This window comes from Vicia villosa, linkage group LG6, assembly GCF_029867415.1.
Source record: "Vicia villosa cultivar HV-30 ecotype Madison, WI linkage group LG6, Vvil1.0, whole genome shotgun sequence".
NCBI lineage: Eukaryota > Viridiplantae > Streptophyta > Magnoliopsida > Fabales > Fabaceae > Vicia > Vicia villosa.
This window is the reverse complement of record NC_081185.1, coordinates 136,606,360-136,623,033: the sequence shown is the minus strand read 5'-3', so window position 1 is coordinate 136,623,033 and position 16,674 is coordinate 136,606,360. Positions and strand designations below refer to the sequence as shown.

At 32.6% G+C, this 16,674-nt stretch overlaps 1 non-coding gene across 1 annotated transcript; it reads left to right on the top strand.

The window, feature by feature from the left end:
• Positions 1-13,237: 13,237 nt before the first annotated feature.
• Positions 13,238-13,432, top strand: LOC131615265 (U2 spliceosomal RNA). Its single transcript, XR_009287692.1, has one exon. It is a non-coding gene; the product is annotated as a U2 spliceosomal RNA (small nuclear RNA).
• Positions 13,433-16,674: the final 3,242 nt, after the last annotated feature.

Here is a 16,674-nt window from a genome sequence, read left to right as displayed (position 1 = left end):
GACATAAGACAGGGCAGACGGCGGGCGGGGCGGGCGGCCCGTTTTACCACCCCTACTTAAAATGGAAGTGAGAGTGACTTAATCAAAACATGTGTGTGATAGATATATATTCCGTTTATGGTAATATAGAAAATGGAGGTGTCTCATCCTTATTACTATTTGTGAAATGATTATGCGATTTCACCAATAAAAAAAATTAAAAGTGAAATAAATGAACTTATTTTATTTTATTTTATAGATATTATTTAATTTTATTAGAAGATTACGATCTTTCACATTTTTAACATTTAATTTATTTAATAAAACTAGCATGTGCGTTTTTTTAACGGTTTTTAAAATTTTGAATAAAAAAAATTTTAAAGTTGAAAAAAAAAAGAGATATCTTATTTTGCTATATCATATAAATGATTTAAAATTTTTAATCTGATTTAACAGAATACACAAATATCATTGATTGACAATGTAAAATAAACTCACACTCTCAATGCATATCTTATTTTCTTCAAGTATTTTTAGTCTTATAATTTCACTTAGCCAGAATTAGACTTGAGGTTTTGTTGGCACATATTCCGATTTGAACATAAATATGTGATTTTTTTTTTGAAAAGTAATGCATTCATTAGATTAAGAGAACACATACATTACAAATCTCATGACACACTTGAAACAGGACAAAACTCTATCCATAGTTTAGAGTCAAATCTAAACAAAAATCCAGAGTTAGAAAAGAAAAGACGTTACATATAGAATGTTCACAAGCTAATAGAACACGAACAAGTTAGAAACAAAAGCGTCAACTCATCATTCAGTCGACCAACCTCTTACGAACACGATCAATGACAAGATAGAAAAGATAATCCACAATCTTTTTTTAAATTCAACTACAGATAATTTCTTTAACTTGTGTTTGCGCATTTAGTCTATCTTTAGTCTCAATATTATCCACTTTTATCGAGTGTTTGAATATTAATGGATGAATAAAAGAAATGTAGACGCTGCTTCAAGACACAAAACACTTTTAAGGCTTTTTACCAAACACCATGAGAGCAAACTTAGACCTAAAAAAACAAAGACACTAAATAAAAAACACAAAGATAAATAGAAGTAGACAAATCTGACAGAGGCTGCAAGGTTTAGAGAATTTATGACGTCTTTGGAGGTGGACGAATGGTTGTCGACATTGAAGGTGAAAGAGCAGCTACACAAGAGAGATGTATCTTCATTATTGTTAAGCTTGAGATTTGAAAATCTACCATTGCAAACTCCCTATTTCTTGGTGGTGGTGGCTCCGGTGGCGGCCGCATCACCGAAAAGAAAGAGCTGATGATGATTTGCAATGGAGAAAGGGAGTAATCGATGAGTGATTTGGTTTTGGTAAGAGATTATGGATGTAGTTAAAAGGAGCGGGTAGTGCTTTCAATAGAGAAGGAGGTGACCATTATAAAAGTGGGAGATGAGAGCAACCATAAAGGTGTGAGGCGGCCACCAAACCCTTAAAGGTTGGGAGGGATTTTTAGAGAGAAGGGACAACATCTCTCTCTAGAAAACATTAAAATAACATAGATATGTAATTTGAGAAATGATTGTATCATGAGAACACTTTTTTCTTCTTAGAAGAGGTGATGTATTTGGAAATACTTCAACAATAAAGTCAATATAGATAATGAATAAGAGATTTTAGAGTTTACCAATTGTATAATTAGATATGAGTCATAAGTTAAAACTTATAGAAGGAGAATTAGGATTTCTAAAATAAAAAAACTTAGATGGACATTTTTCTTGGACGATTAGACAAGTTATAAGATGATCTTCATCATATGATCATGATATGATCTTCAAACCAACAAGTGTGGTTAACGAGATCTAGCCTCGACTACAATTGGTTGGCGCCACACTTTTCTAGGGGGTAGGTGGGTTTAAAAGACTTGTTGAAATTGAATCTAAGGTGAGGGATTCCTCTATGGTTGCTCTTTGTTTGTTTCAACATTATTTCTTGCAGAAGTTCCAAATACCACAAGTGCATTACATTAGAAAAATAGATTTGTAGTTTATCGTTGTTCACCAACATAACCAATAACTAATCTAGGTAGAGATGTAAGCGAATCGGATAAAACTAATTAAATCGACAATTAAAATCAAGCCAAACAGAAATAAAACCGATTGTTTCTGGTTCGGTTCTAAACTGATCTAATGAAAATCGATGTGGTTTGGTTTGGTTTTAGTCTTTAGGAACCGCCAAACCGATAAACTAAATCAATGGATATAATTATGCTCTAAAATTTTTATTCCACCCATCTTTAAGTCTAAATTTTGAATCATTCCAACCATTATCCATCTTTGTTCATTTCCTTTCAGCAAAACACACATCTAGAAACAACTCCAAAACATAGAAAGTAGAAACCATAAGACACTAAAACTTGCTTTCATTGAATTGCTGCTATCGCTGTCCACCACAACTGTTGCTCTCTCTAACTGTCGTTCTGATGTGTCATGGTCGTCTTTTTCATGTCCAAGTTCTCTTTGTTAATTTTCATATATATATATATACACACACACACACACACACACACACACACACACACACACACACACACACACACACTCACACACACACACACACACAACTTTTTTGTATTTTCTTCTTCAACAAAATTCTTTCTAGTCTTGTTACAAAACCGTTTTGATGTGCGTTTGAGGTGTGAAACATATTAATTGATGTGTGTTTTGTTGTGTTCTATTTGTTAAGTTTTCAAATCCTTTTTCAACCTTATAATTCCAAGTGTCAATTTTTATATTTGATAGTTAACTTATTTCATGATGTAATGGAAAGCATGTCACTGTTTCATATGGATTAAGAGAAACTTGTATTTTGTTTGAAAAAATAGGGCATGGAAAAAATTACATAAAATGTATTATTTTAAAAAAATAATAGCATAAAATACACCGAAAAACACTATTGTGGGGAATACACAAATAAATATAATGATTGAAAAAATATTATAAACCAATCAACCGAAGCAAACTAAATCGAACCAAACCGGTTAGTTTGATTTCATTTCATTTTTGAAATATGATAAAAATTGACCAAAATAAATCGATGGAGATATCATTGGTTCAGACATTTTTTTGACCCAAAACAAGTCAATACGAACCAATTACACCACTAAATCTACGTGTAATCAAATCCATTAGGGATGAAACTGGTACATCAAATTGTGACATGTATATTATGGAATAAAATGATATTGGTGTGTAACTTTTCATTAGCTTTTGAATCGAATAATTCATAATTGGTCTTTGGATTTTGGCTACTGGGCCAAAGACTTGTCCTCAAACATAATGTTTTTATAAGGTAATACTTGTGATATACCAATTTGTCTTACTCCTTCAAATGACCTCCTTGCCATATGCATTTGTCAAAATTGAAGATTAGTATAATTAAAATATTCATTCATCCCAAGATGCTCCTTAGGGTTAGTTGTGGCAAAAATATTAGGTTGAGAGTTAGAAAAAGTAAAAAGTAGATATTGTATATGAATTGACTATACCATGAAAGACCTTATTGTTGCATTGATACATTAATTTAAGTAAAAATACCCGCCTAACATTGATTCCCTTGAACTCCCTGCATGGTAGACATGACATAATTATTATCTGAATTAATTTGCTTGATCTCCACTTCTCTGTCTTGTCTGACTTCACTATAAACCATATGTCTTACAATAACAACAAATTATTTAGAGGCAAATATATGATATAATGTATCCTCATATTCAAATGTTTTCTAATAAAATACGCTTTCATTACATGTGGTTTCTCAGGTGGATTAATCGACACACCTTCAAAATTAGTGGAAAGAGGCATAATTGTTGGCATTCTCATTGTTCGTGGAGGTCCATGAGAACCTTTTAAGCCTTACATATTTACCTATGACTATGATGGTTGATCCATGCTACTAAAATTATTTCAAAACCGCATGTGATATATTGGATCGAACTCTAGTATGGTCGAAGGCTAGCTTCTTGGTTCAACAGGATTAAGCATGAAATCGAAGGTTGTTCACATGCTTGTGTCGAATATGCTAGGGTTGTTAGCATGTTAAATTAGGTTTTGGTGTTTAAACCCTAATATTTGTTAAGTTAACTTGTTTATTAAGTTGGCTTGTGTAATGGGCCTTGTGGAAAAAGCCCATTAGTTGGTATGTTAGGTTTTATTATAAATATCATACTAGTCTCTCATCATTGTTAAGCTGCAAATCCTAATTTAGGGTGAGAGAGGTTATTTGTTATTCTTGTAAACTTGTAATCTTGTTTTAAGAGAAAGTAAAAGAATAACAGTTATAACCAATTCTTGTGTTCTTCTTATCTTTCCTAATTTCTTTTATATTTTGTTCTTGACATCGTTTTTCACAACACCGCATGTATGTCAAACGTAGTCATAACTTGGTGAATGTAACTTCGGTGATAGATGTAGTGCACCATAGTGTGACAAATTTATTGTCGAACCGTAAAAGTTAGTCGATGATCGCTTAGTAATTTTCAACAATGATTATATTAGATTCAAACAAAGAGAAATAAATTATGTCTCTCAATTGTTGGTTATTTAACTATTTCATAGAACGTTAAATACGATGTATGATAATGTTAAATTAAAAAGAAATATAAAAGATAAAGTGAAGCAAAGACATAAAATATATAAAATAATTTAATTTTAAAATTAAAGGTTGGTGATTCTAACTTTATAAAAATAGAAATTCAAAGATTACATATTAGTTCAACAATTTTCTAAAGTGTTCATCGATTCTTTTTCAAGGATTTTTAAGTCACTTACATTTTTGCTAATTCAAAGTTAAGATTTTTCCAAATTTCAAGTCTTGCAAAAGAGAAAGAGTCCTGCCAAATCAGAGATGGAAGTCATAATTAAGATCTTAACTAAATGGGGCCCTTCTCATTCGAAATATCAATTGAAAACTAAATACTACATCTTCAGATTCAATGCTCCTAAATCACAACATGTTATCAAGCCCCTAAGACCATCTCCAATGGTAGTTCCTTCTAATAAGTTCTTCACCTAGACATGCCACATCATAGTACCATTGCATTGCAATGCAACTATGAAAAAATTGTGGTACCCAATCAAATTAGTTTATGAGGTAAAGTTGTGGGCCCAATAATAACTTTTTAGAATTATACAATTAAAATAAAAATTATAAAAATTATTTTAAGATGATGTGGCTAGTGGGACCCATAAAGAACCCAAAAATGGGTTGCAACCATTGGAGATGCTCTAAGTGTGACTTTTTCATTAAGATGTTATTAGGAATAATTGTATGTTTGATACCATCAAAGTTAAATTTGGTCACAGTTATAGATAACTATCTATTTAATCAATTCTAGTAGCTTTTCCCCTGAAATTTAATAAACCACTTTTTATGTGTGGAAAAAGTAAACCACGATTGCTTGATCAAGAAACTGATTAATCATTTTTTTTCTCATATCCATTGCAAGTTGCAATTGACTTTAAGCCTTAAGGGCCAATTTTGATCTACTTTAGCATTCAATTTTTTGAAAAAAAATTGGTAGAGTGAGTTCCATCATATGTTGTGAGACTTGGCAAATTGAGAAATTGCAGGCCGCTTGACCATCATGTTCAACAATAAATTTCATGACATAATTGGTCATCTTTGCTTTAACCAAACCATGAATTAGGTGCCCCACCAAGGGACATTTAGATTATAGACAGGCCAACTGCTTGGGACTTTAGGTACTGTTTGATTAAGCCAATCTTTGATTAATTTTTTTAATAACATGTATTTAAAAATTAAAAATGGGTCGGACCATATACCCAATCACCAATTAACCTTTATTTAGTGCTTTTTTTTTATTTATTTTTTGTCATGTATCATTAACAAGACTAGGTGAGGCCGCCTTAAATAAAGAATTAAACAAAAAACATTGTCAAGCCGACAAACATGGTCAATCGATGCATGTGTAAAAATTGAAAGACAAAGTTATATAAGTGTTGAAATATGCATTAAAATTTTTAAATGATGAACAGAAAGAAGATATATTTTGAGATTGCCACAAATCAAGAAGTCGAAGAGCTTCAAGAATGTCCAGTTCGAGTGATTCGCAAATATTGAGTTTGATCGGTTCGGTTTGCGGATCTGTTCATTGATGTTAGAAAATTAGATATATATTTTATATTAATTTAGAAATAGTCTAAATTAATATAAAATATATTATAAGATATTTATAATATTTTATTTTAACAATTAATGGGTTTGTTTTGGGTTTTTTTATGGATTTGTTGAGTTTTAGCTATTATAAATATGTATTTTTTAATTATTCAAAGTGACAATTTTATAGCTTTACAGCAAAAGGGAGAAACAAGGGTTTAAGATTTAGAGAAATCTTTTAGAGTTATTTAGAAGGATTAGACAATACTTTTTGATACATTGGTTTTGAGTTATTCATATATTGAGAGTTGGAGAGATTGAGAAACACTTGGGTAGAAAATATGGGTTTATTCTTGGGAACTCTCCAGACAAATGCTATTTTCTTGCAAATCATTTGTGATCTATTGTAACAACTTTCTGAGTATAGTAAATTGGAGAGCTGCTCTCTCCCCCAGATGTTTCTCGCGTTATTTTCTTTTGTTATATTTTCTACTTATTGGTTATTATTGTTGAAGACCATTTATTTTAGTTGCTACTGTTCTTTGTCCCCACACATCAAATTTGTTGGTGTGATTGAACCGTGAATAGTTTCTTATAATTAATTATTCTATAAATTTCATAACAATAAGAAATAGTTAAAAACGGAAAGCAATTGCATCAACAATAAAAAAAAGCACATGTCATCCTTTAGAGGACGAGTGAAGCCCATAAATGATCACCAACGATGGTAAGATGACATATCTTCTCGATTAGACATCAACAAAGTCCTCCAAAGCGATCCACCCAATGTTCAAGGCTATGATCTGGAAGAGAGGAAGACAAAGGACACTCATTGATGTGGATGAAACTTTTACTGAAGAGACACACAAGAAAGTCAAACATGTTAATATGATATAAAATATACATACAAATAGTTTCCTTTCAAAGGAAAAAAGATAAAGCACATGCATAATGTAAAGCAGAATATTATAAAGGTATAGTCGGGTACAAACACCATGGTCCACTTTAGATCAATTGGTAGAAACAAAACAAAATAGTTTTTGATAACTCCAATACTTTCATTCGTTTCTTTCTTCTTTAATTTGGTTTTTATAAATTTTGTATTTGAGACTAGGGCTTGGATGTTCATAATTCAATTTATCATCACTTTGCTTTCAGGGTTATCTCCAGATAGATAGTAAGAATTTCTCTTATTTTTTACCCGCTTTACTTTAAGTTGCATGTATTATGGTAATTGTTTTGGGGAAGGTTTAGTGACGATATTTTTAATTTCTACTATTGTCAAAAAAATTATAGTTTTACACATGTTGGTTTATGATGGCAATTCTCTTTTTATTTGCCATAAAGGTAGGACATAGTTTCTTTTTATGGGTTTTTTTATTTAATATGATTTTGGTGCAACATTTACTCGAGTGAATTGTTACTAATTTCCTCTAGCTCAAAAGTTGTTTGATTGAGGTAATTATTTTTTTCTACTCACAAATGGGCATTGAATGTGTTCATTTTACCAATTTTATTGCCTAGATGGATTTGATTAATCTACCTTTTTTAGGGAGGAATTTCACTTAGTTTCAACGAAATGGGGGGGGGGGGGGGGGGAACTAGTAGGCTTGATCGAATCCTTGTGTCTAATGGGGGGGGGGGGGGGTCTCATTGGGATATTTGTAGGGATGTCCTAGACTATTGTTCTATTATTCTCAACTATTTGAATCGGTTATGGGGATCCTAAGCCTTTTTTATTCAATAATCTCTTTGTGTTGGTCCTTTCTTCTTGGTATGATTTTTCAATTCACGGTTGGAGAGTGAATGTGATTATGGAGAAATTCAAATCTCTTAAATCAACTTTGAAATTTTGGAATAAATAGGTGTTAAGTGGTCTTGACTTTTAGATCGAGTCTTTTATCAATGTGGTGAATAATTTGTATTCCTTAGTCTATCAAAGGAGTTTATCTAAGGATGAGATAATTAAGAGATAATGATCATGTGTGGATGTTTGGTCCTTACTTACCTAAGATTCTATGTTGTTTCGATGATCAAAATCTAAGTGACTTAAGGAAAGTGATACGAACTATGGTTTTTTTCATGCTTCTGTTAAAAGTAGAAGTAGGAGGAATATGTTAGCCTTCAAGGTTAGTGAGGATTGAATTAAAGGTGTGTTTGAAATTCAACATGAGGCTTTTTATGGTGTTACTTCCTGAGCTCTTTTTGTATGAAGATAACTTGGGTCTGACTTGTAACACCCCATATTTTTCATTTTTAATTTAATTGAGATTTAAATTAAATAATTGGAATTGTGTGGTATTTTAATTGAAGCATTGGAGAATTATAAAGAAAATTGTTATTGGGCTTGTGGTGTAGTTAGTAGAGGTGGGAGGTGTTAAGTGGCATAGGCCCTACTAACTATTAACCTATTTTCATAAAATAAAGGGATTTTGTGAAAAAGAAATAGAAAAGTCAAAAAGGAAGAAGAAGAGCAAAATAGAGAGGAAGTAGAGAATGTGAAAGTGCGAAAGAGCAAGGAAGAGGAAGAACCAAGAACAACCTTCGAGGTAAGGGGGGACTCTTCCGATTATCATTTATTATTGGGTTTTAGATGACAATATTGAATTGGGGTTGTTGTTTGTGTTAATTTTGATGTATGTTAGGTTTTAGGATTTTGAGGTTTTAGGTTCAATTGTATGTTTTGGTACAATAGAATGTGCACGAATGATATTGGATGTCAACTGAATTTGTGTGATATTAGGAATATGCTAAATGACTGAATTTGGTGATATTTTGGTGTGAAATTCGTATTGGTATGAAATGGTATGAGTAGAGGGACTGATATGCTGCAGAAATTGTGATTTTTGGTTTTGGTTACGCTGTAACTGGTTACAGTGTTGTAAAATAGGCAGATTGGGCATTCTGGGGTACTATAACCGGGTAGCAGCCCTGCTGTAAACGGTTACAGCTGAACGTAACAAATAGCGAATGCAGTGACGATGATGTGTAACCGGGTAACAGCCCTGCTATAACCGGTTACACTTGACAACTTTCAGAAAATTTGATTTTTGTAAAACGCATATCTTTTGAACCGTAAGTCCGTTTTAAGCGCCGTTTTAAGCGTTATGTCTATAATTAAAAATCCTATCTAATTAAATAACATTTTGACAATAGCCTATTTTATATTTTTTAAAACCTCGATTGAATTATTTTGGTGATGCTATGCATTGTTGACATATGTGGCATTATGTAACAATGTGATCGATGTGATTATGATATGACTATATTGTGATTGTGGTGATTTGTTGAGATTGATATATGATTAGTTATTGAATGATGCTGAGACATGTACATACTTGTTGTTGATGATAATGGTGATGTCGTAAGTATGTTATGTGTGTGCATTCATTCATAAATCATATGGTGGCTGAATCCAGAAGATGAGTTAGATCAATGAGGGCATAATTCCCATTGTGTGGAATTTGTGTCGGTTGGGCCGTATCTTGAAGATGTTGGATCGGTCGGGTGGGTTAATCTCACGTTTGGTACCACATGCATAGTGTTAGTACATTACATATGCATTATTATTATGACATAATTGGATGGTTTCCAGTGTTGTATTCGGTGATGTAATTGTGTTATTGTTGAGGACTGTTTTCTTGAAAATATGAATACATAAAATTGGGTGAATGATAACCTGATGATGTATTATTGTTTTGATATAATAACACTTGTTAATTGTGAATGAGACTCACCCTTACATGTTGATATTTTCAGATTAAGGAGTAGCGGCATTTTGAATTGGTGAGGATATCTCATGGGCTAGTCCGTAGTTCGTGTCGAGTCATGCTTTGATTTGTAACACTGGGGAACGATAGACTTAGAGTTACTTATGATACTCTATTTTTTCCATTTTGGATTATGTATCATTTGGTTTATGTTTTGGTGATGTCTTACGATACCGTCGAATGATATTCCGCCGTGTTGATCATGTGTTGTGACATTTTGTGGATCGTTCCTAATAAAGCATGACAGACGACTTATGGTTTTAATTATTTTTCTTAATTGTGGCACCCTTGTTTTATGTTTACTCTGATTATTATTATAATTGCTGCGGGGGTTTAGAAGGGTGTTACATGACTAGCCCATTTCTTTTTAGAAATTAGACAAGTTAATGGCGGGCTCTGATGGTAATAAGCATCATGTTCTTAAGGGTTTTAATTTCTCCTTATTGAGAAGTTTTTGGAACTTATTAAGGAAATATTTAGGGGATATGTTTGATCATTTTCACTACTTTGCTCTGTTACCTAGTAGTTTTGCATCTTATTTTGTGACTTTGATCCCTAAAGTTAAATTCCACTCTTAGTTAGGGAGATTTTATGCTTATCTATCTAGTGGGATCTTTATATAAGTTAGAGGCCAAAGTGTTGGATGCAAGAGTATGAGTGGTGATAGATAAACTTATTTCTCCAAATGAACTAGCATTCTTAAAAGGTAGATTGTCGGTAGATGGAGTGTTGTTTATGAATGAGGTGGTTGACTTGGCTAAGGGATCTAGAAAACATTCTCTCAGTTTTGAAGTGAATTTTGAGAAAGCATATGATCCAATTAGTTAAGATTTATAGACTATATGCTTATCAAATTCTAGTTTAACGATAAATGGAGATCTTGGATGAAGGCTTGTTGTTTAGTGGAAAAATTGAGGTGTTAGTGAATGGTTGCCCAATCCAAGAGATAAATATTTAAATAGGTCTAAAATAAGGTGATCTACGAAATCCTTTTTCTTGCTTGTGGTAGAAGGGCCTAGTGGTATGATTAGTAAGGTTGCAGATTTGGATCTTATTTCTGGTTATAGAGTGGAATCCACATATTTAGTTGTGCATCATCTTCGGTATGCAAATGATACTTTTATATTGGTTAACCCTTTAGTTGAGAATATATGGATTATCAAGGCTATATTTAGGGGTTTTGAGCATACTTTGAGTCTTAGGGTTGCTATTTTAGAGTAGTCTGATAAAGTTAGAGTGAATATTTTTTCTTCAAATTCAACTGATGAATTTCTTCATCGTAATCCTAAGTCCATTCTTTCAAGCACCTGAGATTTCCTATGGGGAGAATTCCTCACCTTGAAGGCTCTTGTATCCCTCTAATTAATGTGATTTCTAAGAGCCTCAATTCCTGGAAGCACAAGTTTGTCAATTTGAAGGGGTCATGTGGTTCTTCTCAACTCTGTGCATAATGATATTCATGTATTTTTCTTTTCTTTTCTAAAATTTCCTGCAAAGTTTTGGAAGAAAATAATTAGGAGTTAAAGGAGGTTTCTCATAGGTTAAGTGGAAGACTGCTTGTAAAGTAAAGTATAGAGGTGTCTTGGGGTTAGAAATCTCTGTTTGGTTAATTTAGATATTTTGGCCAAATGGAGGTGGAGAATGATCTCTGAAGCTACTAGCCTTTGGGTTGATATTCTGTCAGCTAGACATGGTTGTCATGTTGTTCCTTCTTTAAGGGGTGGTAAGGCTTCGGGGTTCCATTCCTCATCCTCTTGGTGGAAATGAGTGTTTCTCCTTGGAACCAAAGAGGACAACCTTTGTGATTCATTTGGTGATGGTATCATTAAGAGAGTGATTTCAGGTCTCCTTACTTCTTCTAGTTGGATCCTTGTGTAGGAAATATTTCCCTTATGATTAGGCTCCCTAGACTTTTTTTACCATATTTTATTATTCAAAAGAGATAGCGGGGGAGTTAGGTCAGCTGGTCGGTCGGACTGTGTTTACCCTGAAAATTGGTAAACACCGCTAGTCTCTTGTTAAAGGTTACTGACGAGACCGACTAGGGAGTCTCAAAACAATATGTGTGAAGTTTCCAAAAAATGTAAAAAATAGTAAGAATGTGAATCGCTTTCGACAATGATCGAACTGACGTTATGAAAATAAAAACAAGTTAAAGTGAAACTGTGACTAAAAAAGTAAAGAGTTCGACCATGAAGAACACGAAAATGTAAAGTAAACTTGAAATTAAAGCTTTACATAAATGGAAATTACTGATCAAACATACATTGCACTCTTGGAACTCATTTCGCTCTTTGCTTGGTACTCTGAGTTTTAGTGAGCTTTTGTAGTAAATTTGACACCCCTATTCTCTTATTGGAACTACTATTTGTATTAAACTACATATAACTACTAAGGGCGGAATTTTTCCACTAAGCGCCACATTCTGCAACACATGTCTCTTGTTTCAAAAACCTCTTCCACGCGTCCTCCTAATACAACTAAGTGGTTATTTAACCACATTTATATCCTTTAACTATTTTGATCGAATCACCTGCCTTGGGTGAAATGTCTATACTGGCTACCTATAAAAAAAATACTAAGTCCATAACTTTTTACTAGGCTAGACTTCAGCACCTCACTCTGTCACTTTCACGTCGAAATGCCCCTAGCATGAGCGTCTATCACGCTCTTGAACATCATCCAAACCTTCATCCAAAATTTTCTCATCTTCATCTGAGTTAAGCTGGATTTTAAGGTTTGTTGAAAATCCTAGCTAACAGACTGTCATTTGAGATTTTTGGTGGAGGAGACATTTCTTTGAGCATGTGCAACCTATGATGGATAACTTCTATGTTTTTGATTTCTAAGTGGTTGGAACAACTAAAATTTCTTCCTAGGAATCATAGGCTTCTTTTAGAGTTTATTCAATTCTTAGGTGGCAGAATTAAGTGTAGGGGTGAGTATAGATTTGACATGCAATTATATGGTCTTTTTGGTTTGCTCGAAATGATTTTAATTTTTTTTCATTCTTCATCAAACGTGAAAGAAGTGGAGGAAACATGTATTTTTTAGCATGTAAATAATTTTTAGGTAGATTTGTGGAGAACTGATCATGTACTAACTCTAATTGCCTTTAAAGTTCTATCCCATGTCTTAACCAATATAACCGATCGAGAATATTATCTTAGTATTGTGATTGGATAGTGACAGTGGTACCTCTCTTAAAAATTTCCTTTATATTAATAAAGGTTATGATGGTGTGAAATCTAGCTCGTTTTCCGTTGAATTAAGGTTTTTGAGATACTATATATCTTTCTCGACCTTTTGGCTAAGATCAAGTGTAGTATCTGTTCTTATCAGTTTAATACCTGATATGTGGACCAATGGTCCACACGATATTAAATTTATTTCTTGAGGGAAAGAGGCCACCACAATAGCTTGCCATTGGGCCTCTTGCGTGTCGCTCTTGCGTTACACTATAGCAATTGCTGACGCACCCCATAAAAAAAATTCTCTTATTTTATTTTGCCTTATCCTTTCAATTTTTTAGATATTTGTGTTGTTTCTTTGTTTTTAGTGTGCGCTCAACTTAACATTTCTTATACTTTCTAATCTCATTATTAATGTACTGTATTGAACTTTTATTTTGAATTTTTTAAGATATTATTTTGTCATTGAAAAAAAAAAGACAGGCCCACACTCAATCCTAAACACCAACCATGTCCTAAAGAATGGATGTGTGAGTGATAAATTTAATGTTTGAGAGATGAATGCTATTATTCATTGTATCTCTTAAATGATAATGGAAAAATGATAAACATATTAGGCATAACTCCACATTCTTGTAATCTAATTTAAAATTGTAATAAATAAATTAGGTTAAGTTGTTTATGTGAACAAAGATAAGAAGTGCACGTGGGTTAATCCATATTGTGTTTTAAAATTTTCTTTATCTCATTATTCACTAAATTAATTTAGTTAATAAATTTTTGTTAGTATCATCATTGTAAATTGTAGAGCGACAACACTTTACATGGTACAAACAATGCATGACACATGTGTTTCTTAATTCTTTCTCTTCAATTATTTTTCCATGTATTATGTATTTATGTCTGTTTCATAAATAGATAGTAGCTACTAAAGAAATTGGAATGAGTCTAGTGGTTTAGTTACGACAAAGAAGCCATTAATAAAGAAAGCAAATGAGTCATGATTTGTACAATAAATAGTATTAAATAGCCAAAAGAGTAGGGTGTCCCAGGGGCAAATATTAATTTGCATAGATCCCACTCTAGACGTGCCACACAACTGCATGAATATGATTCTCAAGACAATATTGCACTCACAAAAATATAGTGTGAAAGATAAGTTACAAGACTTATTGACAAGGCATGAGAATGAGAAACCAATCAAGATCATGACTTTTGAATAGTAATAATAATTAATAATCACTTTAGAAAAAAATATTGTATTTAAATATAAATCGTTTTACGATTTCAATAGATAATTAATAATATTTTTTCTATAATATTCTTAAATATTAATCATTTTCTCTTATTTCAATTATATAAATTTATCTTCCACATGCCATTAATAAAAGATAATTTTATAAAAACATTCATAGTTTCTCATTTTCATATATGATAAGTGCCAAAATGTCGATATTTTGAGTATATATTTGTGGCACTTATCGATTCTATTCTTATGATTTTTGTAATAAAATCCTAACTTTTGTGTAAATATGTGCATACTTGTGTTTTTGATTCATTTTTATACCAATTAATAGTTTTCCATTCATTTTATAGGTATTCATGCATCTTTGGAGCATTGAGTAATAAAGACCAAAGGCTAAGCTTCAAGAATGCAAATTCTACCAATTCATCAAAGAATAAGGCTCAAAATAAGGATGATAAAAATTATCATTTTGGTTTCCATTCATTCATTATTGGATAGAGCATTGAATAAGCTTTCCAACGCTTCGAACCGGACGCAATTCGGTGTTACGATTCTCAACTTATGGCGAAAACAAGATTTCACTTTTGCTGTCAGTCCGCTGAGCGGAGCTCCAGCGGAGCAAATCAGAGTCTGGATGTAATTTTGAATCTGCTGAACGGAGGGGGTCCGCTAAGCGGACCTGCTAAGACAGCAGCTCGTTAAAAGGGGGCAAAAATCACATTTTTAGGTAATGGGTTGGGTATTTTTGAGTCCAAACACCATCAACTTCATTCTTAGAGTAGAATTGGCTTAGAAAACAACTTCGGAGGTTGCATAAGGATGATCGGGGGTGGATTGAGCGTCGAACGGAGCTCACAAACCGGGAGATTTTCGGTTCATTTCTCTTCTTCTTTGTGTATTTCTCTTTGGTTGGGGTTTGTTTGTATATTTACTTGAATCTTATGTATATTTACCGATTATAATGTTATATTTAACTTGCTTTACAAATCTGTGTTGATGTTATCCTGGATTTTTGCTCTATGCTGGGGATTTGGGGTGCTTTAGAGATAAACTTCTTGAATCCTTATCTAGGATGATAATCTGTTGGTTTTGAACTCTAGAGATAGATTTAGAGCTAGCATTCACCGTTTGTATCTGTTCGTAATGCTTTCATGTTTGAGCGGCGCGCGAGAGATCGCCGACGCGAGAATATGGATGTTCTCGCGACTTCGCGTTAGAGATAACCTTAGTTGTGAGATGATCTCGTTTGTGCTCCAGAGATGGACGCTTATGTGAGAGATACGTGATGACATAGACGAGTATCGTGGGTTGAGTATAACGGGTTGGTAAGTGTATGTTTCTGAAGAGTGAATATATTTACATTCCTGATAAGTTATTTCTCTTCTAAGAATGTGTTTATTCTTTTCTTGTCTATATATTTGTTTACTTTTTGCTCATTCAAACCCGAGCTCGAAACCGTAGAAACTGTTGAATGGCATCTCTCCATCTCTGTGGACGATAATTCCCGGATCAATATTTCCAAATCTTGTTTGTTGCTTGCCCTATACTGCATTCAACAATACAACAATTATTATTTTTCTTAATACGCGTGAAAAGTTTAAAACGACTTATAATAGTAATAATTACAGTTTTTTAAATAAAATAAATGAATAAGAAGAGGCGAATGTATAGGTGGATAGAAGGGAAACAGATTCTTTTGTGGGATTGAGAATTGAAAATTTTAGTGTGGAATAGACATCTTTGAAAGCCGATTCAAACAAATTGGCTAAGCATAAGAAAATTTATTCTAACATTCAACATACTTTCATACAATTTATCGTTAACACTTTTGATTTTCTAGCACGCAGTAGATTTTGCATCTCTTAAGATAATAAGACAATGGATATACTTTTTAAGAGAATTGATTTTGTCATCTAAAAAACAAATTACTATTAGAACTGATTGTGAAGCAATAGTAAAATTTGCAGATACAAAAAATGAAAGAAAATTAACCTCTAATAGATGGCTTAAATTTAGAGAATTTGTCTTAAATAGAGGATTTAAGATAAAATGGGAACAAATTAAAGGAAAAGATAATAAAATACCAGATTTATTATCTAGAAAATTGTTACATAATTAACAATTGTGCCTGGATATTTCAGAAAAATACAGGAAATTCAGACATTACAAATGGCAGGCAAAGTCATTGACTTTGATGTAACCAAATTAAAGACATTTCCTGAAAAGGAGCAATTCAAAACATCTTTGAGAAATCAGCTCAAAGAAGAAGAAACATGTCTTTTAGACAAC